The sequence below is a fragment of the Ruditapes philippinarum genome, unplaced genomic scaffold, assembly GCF_026571515.1.
Source record: "Ruditapes philippinarum isolate M1 unplaced genomic scaffold, ASM2657151v2 ctg17941_1_1_1_1, whole genome shotgun sequence".
In the NCBI taxonomy this organism is placed as follows: Eukaryota; Metazoa; Mollusca; class Bivalvia; order Venerida; family Veneridae; genus Ruditapes; species Ruditapes philippinarum.
In genome coordinates, this window is record NW_026865221.1 from 2444 (window position 1) to 17438 (window position 14995).

At 31.5% G+C, this 14995-nt stretch overlaps 3 non-coding genes across 3 annotated transcripts; all 3 read right to left on the reverse strand.

Moving 5' to 3' along the window:
- Nucleotides 1–8394: 8394 nt before the first annotated feature.
- Trnav-aac (transfer RNA valine (anticodon AAC)) lies at nucleotides 8395–8467 on the reverse strand. Its single transcript has one exon. It is a non-coding gene; the product is annotated as a tRNA-Val (tRNA).
- A 660-nt stretch (nucleotides 8468–9127) lies between these two features.
- Trnar-ccu (transfer RNA arginine (anticodon CCU)) lies at nucleotides 9128–9200 on the reverse strand. Its single transcript has one exon. It is a non-coding gene; the product is annotated as a tRNA-Arg (tRNA).
- A 700-nt stretch (nucleotides 9201–9900) lies between these two features.
- Nucleotides 9901–9973, reverse strand: Trnav-aac (transfer RNA valine (anticodon AAC)). Its single transcript has one exon. It is a non-coding gene; the product is annotated as a tRNA-Val (tRNA).
- Nucleotides 9974–14995: the final 5022 nt, after the last annotated feature.

Consider the following 14995-nt stretch of genomic DNA (forward strand, 5'->3'; position numbering starts at 1 on the left):
AATAAACTGACCATGTTATAGTCTGATTTTATTTACCTGTCAATTATGAATACATTATAGGACTCATTTAAATATTCGATCCCACTTCGGTTTGGTCCGTGTAGTTTACGAGAATTAATGTGGAGTATATTAGTCATGGATTGAAAGTCACGCCAGCTTAATGTAAAGGTTTTCGTTAATTCACAATAGGACAGTCGGTAAAGAGAATGACTGATAATTGAGAGGTCTGTGGTTCGATCCTTACTGTTGCCATTGTTTTAGTACTCTTTCTTTATTTTTGCAGTATATTTTAATGGAACAGATTTGTAGTATGTTTTACGGCATTGAAAAGACATTTATTGATTTTAATCCGTTTTAATTTTAAACATGAATTCTTAAAAGACATGTTATTTAAAAAGAGTATATACATAACAAAATTAAGTAAAACATAAACAAAACGAACAACATAGAATAATCATATATAGATTCAATAATGTTGAAAGTAATAATAAGAAAAAAACATGAACTTAAAACACGTGTTGCACTTAGATTATAAACTCGAGATTTACGCTTTTGTGCTATAACGCTGAGTACACTTAGTTTAGCGATACAAATTAAATTAAATTCCATTGTATAGCGTACATCTCACGGAACTTACCGAACATCTACCGAAGATTAATATACTGTGTGCATCGACCGTGTAATCAGTATGTAATTGACAGGTTAATAAAACCAAACAATATTGGCGAATGAATGTAGTTTTCACTAATATATAATGTGTGTATATAGCTGCACGTGGAAAGAGAGAAGCATGAAAAGTCCGGATATTTTCTGACCGTCCCTCGTATGTTGTCGATTAAAAGCCCGGTCACACAGCCTTTCGCGTCTGTATCGCGGTTAAAATTTCGCGATTTTTTTTGCCCGCGGTTGCCCGTGGTGGAAAATGCGCAAAATTGGCGTACCCGCGTTTTACCCTTGGTATGCCCGCGGAACAGACGCCGGCGACTGTTCTGCGTCCTTATCGCGGGTGAAGCGCGGCGGTACCGCGGCCTACCACGGGTATAATAAAGCAGCCGAACCGGGCTGTAGAAATCATAACCGCTCAAGACACAGTCCCGTGAAAATCAATCTATGGCACCGAAGAAGAAGCCCACGTCGAGTTCCCCGGTCAAGAAGAAGAAGCAGCGTGCGAGCAAGAAGCCGAGGGCGAAGGCAGCAGTTGAAGGCAGCCCAGTGCCTGTGGAGGCCGCCAAGAAGCCCGAGGCAGGAGTCACAGTGGAGGTGCAAGCTGTCGCCCACTCTGCTGCCGAAGTTCCGAGTCAATGAGGAGCTGATGGACCTGTACCACTTGGTTCTGATGCTGCTGGAGCAGCAAGACGAGGTCATTACGGTGACAGGGATCAATGTTCACCCCTTGACGTCTGGAGCACAACTGACGAATGCTCGCGCTTTTTATATACCTAAAATCAGACGTTTTACGGACGCGATTAGGCCGTGGACAATCGTATTTGGGACATGTACAAGACGCAATTGAACGTGATTAGGCCGGTATTGGGGTGCACTGTTTACGCGGAGAAAAGCGTTTGTCCGTGCTTACACGCGGTACACACGCTAATGCACGTGATAACAAAGCGGTAAAGACGCGGAACAAACGTGCTATGACCGTGCTCCACCCGCGATTACCCGCTAAAGTTTGGCGTCCTACCGCGTGTTACCACGTTTTAACCGCAGCCGTAGCACGTCCTAGCACGTTCGTTCCGCGTCTGTACCGCGTCTTTACCGCGTGTGTACCACGTGTACCGCCCGCGATTACCCGCGGTCTAAATTTTTGGGCAGCCCAAAACTTTTTCGCGCGGCCAACCGCGTGTGAATTTCTTACCGCGTGTAACGACGGGTAACGTACGGCTGTATCGCGTTTTTATCGCGACCTCAAAGCGTCCAACAACGTCTGCTTCACGGGCAGAAATTTTTGGCCGTTATTCGGCCGCGATACGCCCGTGGAGGGCTGTGTGACCGGGCCTTTTTAAGCACAGAATATTTATCTACTTACACTTTATTCAATGTGTTATAAAAATCAAAGGTTCCTATAATATGTATTGTTACATGATCTATTTTTATTTTGTAAAAGCAAAACGAAAATGTTTCCAAGGATGATTTAACGGATAGGTTTGACAAATACACACTTGTCCAATATAGTCAGTATTGTTCTAAGCAATGTATTAAGACCTTTTTATTTCACACTACCATTTTAAAGCATTTTGACAGAACTTTGTTACTTCCAATACAGTAAGGAATTTATTTGAATTTTCAGCTACATCGGGTACGACATGTACGATATGCATTTGATTAAGATATTTTAGACACAGAGAAAACGAGTCTATATGGGATACGATATGAATTTGATATGAATTTTGTGGACTTTGAAACTTGAAACAAGGCTGAATGATATAATCCAATAATGATTTTTATTGGAACGTCACACGGTTATAAAATATGAATTGTATCAAATTATCAAACATGAATATCATATTGATTTAATTTAACGATAATTTAACAATAACATGTTTCTCCTTAGAACTGAAAAGAGTTAAACAGATTAGAAAACAACAACACCACAGAAACAGTTGAATACACATCTTGTGCCTGTTTTATTTGACACTAAGTAATATCACTTTGATTTGTACATAGTACATCATCATAAACATCATATAATTTCAGAGTAACAAATATATTTCATCGCGAAGTAAGCAGAGTCAGAAATGTTATATTAACTGCAATAATAACATTCACCAAGGGAGGATATGATGCATATACATGTATTTGCCAATATTAACAGTCTTATTGTCGGCCTTACATTCGAACGAGTAGAGATGCCTTTTACGTAGTATTATAATTCTTTGCTCTGACAATTTAATGTTGATGGCTGAGAACGTAAAAGTGAGTTTATGTTTAAAAGATATTTGATACAATATGGAGAAAAATCGATTTTGCTTTACTTAGATATGATGAGGACTAATATCATATTATAATATAATAAAAACAAGGTATTCAACTTTCGCAGGGCCTGCAAAGCCTGGCTAAGGAGGTCGAAGCCTTGCGTTTCAGACACACTTTCTGGTAAAATGATCATTATATAGATAATTTGATCTCAAAAGTTAAATATTTCTGTAACATAAATCATTCCTTTGGCATCTCTAAAAGCAAAAACAAAACGCGCAATTTCTAAATTTTACTTCATAAATGACAATCAATAGTATAATCTAGAAAATAAAGTAACCTATCTTTTTTCTAATCTATCAGAATTACAAACAGTATGATGTTCGTGACAAAGGCAAAAAATGACGAAATAGATAAATATACGATAGATCATTATGTAACCAATATGTAGATCGATAGATTACAAAATTAGAAAATTAGATTTTCGATTTTTACGTTTAACGCGTGTGCAAAGTTTTCTGAATGCTTTTTTATGTATATTAACTAATGTGATTAGTCCTTTTAAAGCATCAATCTTCTGTGCCAACTGATTTCCACAATAAGATATCAGTTTTTATGTTGTAGTCAGTTCACTCACAAAAAAAACAGATTATTCCAAAAAGTATTTTCTGTAATCTAAGCAAACCAAGTTGTTAAGAAGCATAATTTCGATAACAAAAATGCTATTTGTTTTACAATACTATAGTTACAGATTAATTGGAAATCATTTTGTATGACAATACTTTGATGCACATGAAGCATTTGTTGAATGGTACATCAAAGTCAATATATTTACATTGTATAACTAATACAATTACATGTCTGAATGAATCGTATTGGCTGCAATATTTAGCATCTTACAATCTATTATATGGCTAAACTTCTTAAGATAATTTTTATCTAATTAAATATATTGCAACCGTCGTTTGAAATAACTTTTCTTTTATATCAATCATTAATCTCTATGTTTAAAGATCAATAAAGACTTAATACCCCATGTTTCAATCGCTTTGGCTGATATATGAATGAAATACTTTTTAGTAATCTAACCATATTGAATTGCAAAATGAATATAAGTATTAACGGAATATGTCTGTGTGCTATCTCAAGGGAAATTATCAATCTAACGCGCAATCATGATGCCATTAATCAACACAATTTTGTTTTATCAAATCCGTTTTTCTAGATATTTTGAATAATTGTTTTTACAATAATAAACCATTCCCATGGTAATATAAATTAATATTATACAAACAAATCGTGTATATCAAATTTTAAACCTCCATAATGTCGTCAAAAACATACAAAGAAGACAAATTATAATGCTAACAGTCAACATTAGTCATTGCACAAAAGACAGATTACAAGAATATAAATAAGGTGCTGACGAAAGTCAAACGAAATAAGAAAAACATTAATTATAGTCATTCATCAGATTTATCGCTAATTTCCAAGGAAAATTGATGTTTGTATATGTGTGAATTAGTTTTGTCTCAGAACTAATGTATTGTTTTCACAGCAGAAGCTTTTTATTACATGTGTTGCATCATTCATTTCATAAAATCGTTCAATCAATTCTTATGAAGAAAATGTACGCCAAACGATTACTTCTTACATTGTATCTATTAAAACAGTTGTCATAAAACCTGATATAAGTAACAATTGTTCTTTTTAATGTCATTTTGCGAACAAAACGCTTCAAAATTAGAGAAACAAACATTTATATTCTAATATAAAATAAGTAATAACACGCCATCACTGTTCATAATCCCCTTCTGCTTAGAACAGAAGGACGTAAGAACGAGTTTTATGTTGCATTTATAAACTTTAAATGTGTTCTGTTTAATAGTTTATGTAAACAGAAATATACATATAAGAAAACATTGAGTTAAAAGGCATTCCGTAAAAAATCAAATTTATCTTATCTTTTTTTTTATTTTTTTTTTTTTTTTTTTTTTTTTTTTTTTTGGAACCACGTTTAAGGCCCTTTTATTTACTTTTCCTTTTTACATAATACATTCATTTTACATTTTTCAATTAATTATTTTACATAACATACGTTACAAACTAATATATATGTTGTTGTAGACATTTTAAAATAATTTCAAAGAGCTTAAACGTGAATCTCTTTAAGAAAAAGTTAAGAGAAAGGATATTATATTTTAAACAAGATAGAGTTTTGTTAAATCAATTTTTAAAAAAAAAAAATCTTGAGTCAGTTGGAAAAATGCTGACAATTTGGGGAGGTGCTATAATATAAAAGGATAATTTGCAAGAGAATAAAAAAACTACGATAAGATAAAAAAAATGGTAATATTAAGAAAGAAAGGCTGCTTTGGTAATATACTTCTGACATATCATCAATCAGTTCTTATAACATTATTAGAAAGTTATTCCACTTCCTGTTGAAATCATCAAGAGAATCATTTTGAAATGCTATGTATTTTTCTAAAGATATTCTATCAATCAATTTTCTTTTAAACACAAGATTATTTGGTATTTTCTTTTTTGTTTTACAACTATATATATAATATTTGGTAAATAAGAGAATATATGATAAAATTTTATTTCGTGAATGAAAAAAGGACAAAAATTTGTCTTGGGTTGCAAGTATACCAATTTCAACCAACCATTTAAACAATTCATTCCAGAAAATTTGTGTTTGTTGACAGGTCCAAAATATATGTTCTATGCTATCTATTTCCATATTACAAAAATCACAAAGACTAGACTCCACTAATTTACATCTAAAGAGAAATTTGTTAGTTGCAATATTTCTATGTAGGAAATCAAAATAAAAATTTTGCAAAATATTATACTTACAAATATCAAACGCATTCAAATATATTCGTTGCCAATTGAAATTTTTATCTGGAAATACTGCCTCCCATTTTAACTGGGATTTTAGTTTTTCATTCTGGTATTTTAGCTTTCTTTCTTTTTGAACCTGTGTTAATTTTCTATTTAGGAGATGTGTTTCTGTTTTTTCTAAAAGCTCATAAATATTTATTTCCTCAGTTGTTACAGAAAGAATGACATTATCTAATTTTCTTTTCCAACATGTTGGGATTGAAGAGATAAGTCTATGGTAATTTAAAAACTCAGTATTAGGAATGTTATATTCAGTTTTTAATTGACTAAAAGTTTTAAATTTTTTTTGCGTTTATATCATAGATATCTTTTACATGGTATATATTATTGTTTCTCCACTGTCTGAAATAAAGAAGGCTATTGTTATTTTTTATGTTTGAATTTTGCCAAAGAATTTGTTCTGAAATATTTTTTGGATTTTCATTAAAATTGATTTCACTCCAAGCTACTATTACTTCGTGTATAAATTCATTTTTAATTTTAAATTTCAATATATCTTTTGTGTTTATATTGCATTTAAATATAGATATTCCACCTAAATGATTTATATTTTTCTTTATTATTTCTTTCCACAACCCATCATTTGAATCGTTTATTATTCTTTTTATCCAGTTCGATTTTATTGAGTTCAAAAAATATAGGAATGTCAATCATATTTAGACCTCCGTTTTTGTACTCCTGTATTATTACATCCCGTTTGACTTTATCCCTTTTTGAGCTCCATATAAATTCATAACATTGTTGTTTAATTGTATTTACAGTTTTATTTGGAGGATTGGGTAGAACAGAAAACAGGAAAGTTAATTTTGGAATTATTAATGATTTCAATACTGAGATATTACCAATTGTTGTGAGATGTCTAGCTTTCCATCTGTTTATGTCTATTTGGAATTGAGATAATCTGTTATCGTAATTTAATTTGAGGATATGGTCCGTTTTTGAATGAAATGTTATTCCTATTGTTTTGACACTTTCTGATGTCCATGAAATATTACTATATTTTTTTCTACAATATATAAGGTCGTGCTGGTTTCGCAGTGGGCCTATTCTTAGAGCTGTACATTTACTATAATTAAGATTTAGACCCGAGATGAATGAAAATTGTTCAAATATATATAACATTTCTTTGAAACTGTTATTTGTACCATCTAATAATATTGTTGCATCATCAGCAAACATGCTGTTTTTTACTTCTATATCAAATATATTAAATCCTTTAATATTTGTATTTTCTCTTATTGCTATGGAGAGGAGTTCAATTGCTAAAATAAAAATGTAAGGAGATAAAGGACAGCCTTGTCGGACTCCTTGTCTGATATTAAATGAGTCCGACAAGAAACCATTGTAAAGAATACAACTTGTTGGATTTTTGTATAACAATTTTACCTACACTTTATCTTATCGCTAAATTCAAATGAATAAAAAAACGAAAAAAAAACGGAAACCCTATAAAAACCCGACAGCACCGGCTTAAACAAACAAAATGTATACACAGATATATTTTGAAGAAAAAAACATGTGCCACTTGGTTGTGAACGAAATTGTGTACTTTCATTTAAATCTTCTACGAACATGTCTACAAGAGCTTTACTCCAAACATAACATTTAAAATTCTGTCTAGTTGAATAAATCATACCGTGACATTTCTAATGTTTGTTTATACCTACGCCAGACTTTTTTCATTATAGAACACTTAAAGGATGACATTCTGCTTTCGGGCGAATCTCTTCGACAATCGTTAATTTGTCTTACAATTTTATCTCAACATCGACTTTATCGAGACAGATAAAGTGCTTTTGTCATCTTCATATTTTTTTCTCAAAACCTTTGCTTAATTTTAATGTAATATAACATATTGCTTATTATCACTTTTTCACAAGAAAATGATAATAATTACAGTGTGTATTATCTCACAATAGTTCATCTGAAATATATGAAGTATTGAAATCAGGACACAGAGTTTCAATGTTTTCTGGTAAGTTGCTCTACTGTATAAAACATCGATGGCAATCAGGTGTTTATACATTACAAGAATAATGTAGGATAAGTATAACTATATTATTCACACACGGAAACAAGTTTGTCTTAAGTAAAATCATTAATGATTATCAAGACAGGTGTAGCACAACAACACTAAGAAAAGGGGTCGGTCGTGAATACATGATAGGTATATGAGAAATGAATAATGGTAATACGTCCTTTCATTGTGAGTTATTCTAAATAAAACATTTTATCAAAATAGTATTTAAATTCTAATTGTTAAAAGCGTGTTTAATTTACACTTATCTATTACATGTTCATCGGTATTCAAACCAAACTTCCAGGCTTAGAAGTCCAGTTTCTTATTCAAACAAGCGTGTAAGTCCTTAAAAACAATTGCTTATCCATAAGACCACATCGTCAGTTTGCGTATGCAGTTCAAAACTAAAATGATTATATCATCGCCTTAGTGACGAACTAATGAAAAAAGTATAAATTTATTGACAAAAAAATCAAACATTCATATAATATTTTGAATATACGTTACCTAAAAATAATGAATAAAGTTGTGTAAACAGACAAGATATATGTTTCCGCTGAGGATTGAACTAAGGACCTTCCGAGTGTTAAGCGGATGTGATAACCACTACACCACAGAAACAGTTGACTAGTTTACTTTACATTTGATATTCGATCTTCTGTTATATTAGTTCTTTATCTTTAATACAATGTAATGGTGAATTTACATGCAAAAAAAAACACAAATTTCAAATTCCATGCATGTACGCATCAATTATTATGGACAAAAAAGTTCTGTAATCAAATATCTGCAGATAGAAGTAGACATTGCTTAAATAACTAATTCAATATTTAAAGTCATTAATAGGTTCTAAAATACAAAATAGTTCCATACTTTAACTCTAACCAGTTAAGCTAAATAATGTTGTTTTTTTAAGTTAATTACATTTATCCATACAAATTATTTGCATAAAAATGATGTATTTTTTAGAATCTGGAAGGATATGAGTCTAAATGACAGTTAGGATGCTGTTACACGTGCTAAACTAGCAGTATTGGACTCTTCAGTTAGTGAACAATTTACAAAGCTCATTAGTAGAATGCATGTTCCTAACACGACGAGTGAAGGGATGGAGATGGTCAGACGTGGAGAATTAGCTCTAATTTGTTAAACTATTCATTGCAATTTTGTAACTTATGTGAGTATATTTTCTTGAATAATACTAATTTCTGACTCTAATATGTGATAAGAGTAGCTGTCTTCAAATGACTTAAACCGGTTCGAAGTAAAAGAATTATATATAACCTCCGGCGGGACTCGGACCCGCAATCCCCGGCTTAGGAGGCCGATGCCTTATCCATTAAGCCACGGAGGCGGTTATGTGGTAATAATTGTTGAATACACATATTGTTTATATGCCATTTGCTGTAATATATAAGGGGAGATCTGTAAACTAAAATAAATAATAGAAAATTGCAGTCAGTTTTATTTATTCTGTACATTATAGACATCTCCCTCAGCACTATTCGGTATTCAATACTTAAATTATTAGAATCATTGCTAAATTGGGGAAAATAAACATTATTTATTGAAGGTCTAGATCGACGTTTTACACATACACAACATCTTTTTCACCTCTATTTACTTTCAAATTGAATATGTACTGTATATTTATAGAGCTTGCTGCTTATAGACTCCTTTCAAAATAATAAAATAATCCCGTTAATAACATTCGTTGGAAAACATACTACATAATTATTTTCTTAGTTGTTTAAGCATTAATAAGGTCCTATAAAGAAAGAAATATTTCAAGCATAACAAGAATGACTTTCGTGTATTTTCAAATTTTCTTTTAATCTTGTTCATTTCCATCAACATTTATAGCATATATAAATGACAAACATTTATATCATATATAAATGACAAATATCATTTTATTTTCCATATTTGCACACGTCATTAATGCACTCAACGTTTAAACTCGATACATCTATTATCAAAATGAAACATTACGTTAATATGTATTTTTTATTATATATTTTCAATAAAATAAAATTGTGAACGGAAAAACAAAATGTTTCCGCTGAGGATTGAACTCAGGACCTTCCGCGTGTTAAGCGGATGTGATAACCACTACACCACGGAAACAGTTGATTATTTTACTTTACATTTGATATTCGATCTTCTGTTATATCAGTTCTTTATCTTTAATACAATGTAATGGTGAATTTACATGCAAAATACACCCGCAAAACTTTACACGAGTTGCCAATATCAGGAGACAGTACACCATTGAAACAGTCGCCTAATGCTGCTGTGCATTGATTTGATTATCGCTCTTTTTAAAGATTTTTAGCTATGTTATATTTAGGATACATGCAGTAAAATATAGCATACTTAAATTCAAAATTGTAAAGGGAAAACGATATTTGTGCAATGTTATATTTTCGACAATAACAGCTTTTACAAAACGTGGATACAATGCAATGCATATGCCAATAATCACAGTTTATTGTCCACCTTTTACCCGTCTGTTCTTTTTTTAAGAGTATTTTAAACCCACTTTTATAAACAGTAAAGTCAATGTGGCCATACCACGTAACTTTTCGGGTACGGAGCAAGCCGATTTTTCACCCGATTCAGGTATGTATTTTATTCATAACTTATTTATTACTCAACTGATTTTGATCAGATATGGCGCAGAGTACCCCTAATTATATCAGCTTTCCAAGGTATATCAAAATTCTGAAAACCCCTGAATGGTTTTTGAGAACATTCGAGTATAGTTTATTTTTCATAGTCTGGGCCGTGGGGAACGGTACACACTCAATTGTCATAACAAGCGATTTCTAGCAAGTCATATTTTTTGTCACCATTTCATAGAAAAATACATGCTAAATCTGATAGAATTACTATGGCCAATGTATCTAGTGAATGCATTGATGTTTTAGCATATTTTCATAAAGTTATTTTGAAATGGTACGGAACACACTGTTATTTCAAAAGATACGGTACACACTTTTATTCTGTTTCTGAAATAATTCTGAAGTTAAATATATAAAGATCTAATTTCAATTATAATTTGAATGATTTTTTTATAGTTAATTATTTATTAATTTAAACGAGAACCCTTGGGCCTGTTTTGCAATGTATCATTATGCTTACAGCTTCTTTTTTGCAATGTATCATGACGCTTACAGCTTGGTGTAAACAGGATTATTCAAAAATAAAAAAAAACATCTTGAAAGTACGTCGCGCATAATTTTAATTTAAATGTTGCGCGATTAATATTTGGCTATAACATGTTAATATTACAAGTTATTGTTGAACAAGTGATATATAGGATTTTGAAAAAACAAAAGTAGATATTTGAAATCTGTTTTTGAAAAAATGAGAATTTCATAAACACTTTAAATGTTAATGTTCATGTGTGCAATATATTTTAAGAGATCACGCTGAAGATTTACGACCTTCGTGTCACATTTAAAATCAACTAGGGTATGTTTAACGTTTCGATCACCACAGAATCATGCAGTTGCGTTAAAAATGATTGTTGTATATCCAGTAACGCAGTTATGTGCAAATAAGGCTGGAATTGTGCAAAAGTAACGCAGAATTGCGCAAATTAGTGGCTAAAACTAGAACCGCGATAAGAAAATTGACCAAAATTTTGTATTGTACACCGAATTGGAAGAAATGAGTTTGCGCATACTGTTGCTGGGACATAAACCTCATCAAAAATATTTCCATGAAAATGTTTATTTTTCAAGATCATTCGTGAGAATGATGACATGATTAGCGTATTGATGGCGATTTTTAGTCTCGTTGATATCTTTAAATACAATAAAAAAACGTACATATTATTATGATCTTTTATATTCGGTGGGACATTTTCCAATCCACTCGTGTCATGTTACACTTAATTTAGTAGATAAAACGTAATTGAGACCATTTTTACGAGATAATGCCGAATTCGTGAATGAAACACTGAAGCAACGGCGGTTAATCCTATTTTACCAGCTTCCTTCTATTGTTATACGACACTTATAGTTTGACAAATGTCTTAGGTATGCAGAATACAAAAAAATAAAGTTTTAATTGTTTTAAATGTACATATTTAATTGACGAAACACAAAAGTCATCTAAATAAGTAAACATATTACTAACAAATTTTGTAATGCTGGTTAAAGTATAATGTCGTAGCAGCCGTATGCGCTTATTCTTTTATTTAAATTTGATTTAGAATAAACTATTTTGGTTCGTTTGGCACTTACTGTGCTATTCGTTTTTGCGATAGCGTTGCACAGATTCGGCGTTACTTTTACGTTAATTGCACATTTCTGCGTTACTGGAATCGATATGCACGGTGTAAATGCTGTTGATAGACAAAATATTGTTATAATGTGTTTGTTGTTGTTGTTGTTGTTGTTGTTTTATGATAATGATTTCCTTTTTCAGAGAATGAATAAAGAGACCAGCTTGTATGTATGTAGTGAATGTGATAAGATTTCAAGTCAAATCCACCTTTTACTTTTATTGCTGCCAAAACAACAAACTTCCTCACTTGCAAGCTTTTCATCTGCCCCTGAAAAATTTGTCTGGTAAATTTGTCCAAGGCTCAGCACCGTTTAATATGTAATAAAAAAATAAACAGTTTTATTCAACCGTCTTGGTCCTGGATGTCCATGTAATGGAAAGGGCCGTTGCTTTCCCAATAAGAATATATTACTTTTCCCAGTAGATCGGCGTCATAACGGAATTGGTTTTCTTTCCTTAAAGTCTTTTTTTTAAATGAAGAGTAACAAATTCCCTTGTAAACTCCCCTCCGTCTACACCAACTTCGCCAATGAATTTCACGTAAAGCCGTCTCTCAAAGACAACTGGTAGACCGCCACTGATTTCTTCAATAGCATTTGTTTAAAACAAACGTCTAACAACATTTATAAAAAGGTGTCTTGGTTTTAATGATGACAATTTGTTTTCCAGTCCCTCTTAAAAAGTGCGTTCCTCCACTGAAATTGAAAGAAATAAAGAATCCCTAGAGAACGCTCAAAACGACAAAATTGTTAATGTTGCAGGATCGGTTTGATAAAGCCTGTTCATGGATGGTTATTAGAAGTGTAAGTTATCGTCCACGCCCCCTAACACTGGCTTAAGCAGTATTCAAACATTTAACATCCGCAGATGTGTTCATGAAGATGTGAATATGGGCTTAAAAACAAAAAAGACATGATTGTGCAAAAGGGGAATATCGTAATCTATTTGTATCACATTGTCGTAAAGTCCCATAACAATGCTAAAGTCACAATTTTCATCTTTTTATTTAGGAAACTTAACTTTGAACTTTTAAAAACATTTTCTTTGCTGACAGACACATCGAATTACAAAAAATGAAAATTTTTGTAAGAATCCCACAGACATATAAATAAAATTAGGAATTTAAGAGGTAAAAATAGCATATTAATAAAGTCTTACGTTTTCCATAAAAGGAATAAAATATTTGCACACGGCGGACTATTGGAAGTTTAAACAATTAAATTTACGAGAGAAAACATTTTGACAAGTATCATGATTTACACAACAAGAGTTACAATGTATTTGATAAGAATAATTTACAAACGGGAACATTAAGTTAAGAAATTGGCGCGAAGAATAATTTATGTCGGACATTCAAAGCATTACTTACAAAAAAGTGTGTATTTACATAAACACAAATTTGGAAATGGTACACAGAAATTAGAAATTGGGACTAAAAATATTAAAATATCATATTCAAACTGTATTAATGTATTTGAATCACAAAAAAGTAATTTACATGAATGGAATTTTTACCTAGACACCCTTCCATAGAACTATAAAATGCAATAAATAATACTTTCATTTTGATATACAGATATAACCAATGTATTATAGTTCTTACAGACGTACTATGTTTAAATGAACATTTAAATCCTGTTAATTAATGATAATCTAAGCTTCAAGCCAAGCTATGACGAATATTGAAATAAACATATCTTTTATGTTATACTAAAAATTCAAAGAAAGTATGATTTCATGAAAGTAGTATTGAAGAATGCACTCGTTATATAAATTTAAGACTGAATGCAGAATACTGACATTTTCAAGCCCATCCCACCCCATCTGTCCCTCAACCTCCCTTTAATTGAAAAATGCAGATATAAAATGGAATTAAGTACCTGGTCATTTGTAAAATCAATAGTTTCTCTTCAAGCGGCATTGCTTTATTCAAATTAGTAAAACTCATCTGATATAACAAAACTATTGCATATAACCTCCGGCTGGACTTGAACCCGCAATCCCCGGATTAGGAGGCCGATGCCTTATCCATTAGGCCACGGAGGCGGTTGTGTAAAACGTTGAGAAAATATCTGTGCCTATTATTGTTGTCACTATAAACAGATCCCTCAAGAGCAATTAAAACTAAAACAAATAGTTGAAAAATGCAGACTCGGGTAGATTTATTCTGTTCATGAGATGAATCTCCTTTCAGCAATTTTTGATATATTCGGTACTTTAACTTTTACAATCATTGTTAAAAATGGATAGAGAGCAACTTTATACATAAGTAAAATGTATTTCACTTCCATTAACTTGAAAATTGAATATTCATATTTATGGAGGTTGTCTCAAATTAGACTATCTATAATTCATCTATATTACATGTTAGAGGCAAATACCGTCTTTAGAAAAACATTGTATGTACTATTTCACGGGTCATGTGTGTTGTCGATTAAGCACAGAATGTGTTATGAAAATCAAAGGTTCCTATAATATGTATTGTTACATGATCTATTTTTATTTTGTATAAAGATAATGGATAGGTTTGAAAAATGCACACTTGTCCAATAGAGTCAGTATTGTTCTAAGTATTAAGACCTCTTTATTTCACACTACCGTTTTAAAACATTTTGACAGAAGTTTGTTACTTCAATTACAGTAAGGAATTGATTTGAAATTTCAGCTACATCGGGTACGATATTCATTTCATTTAGATATTTTGGACCCGGTGAAAACGTGTCTATATTGGATACGATATGAATTTGATTTGAATTTTTGTGGACTTTGAAACTTGAAACAAGGCTGAATTATATAACATGATACAATTATGATTTTATTGGAACGTCACAGGGTTTTAAATATTAAATTATC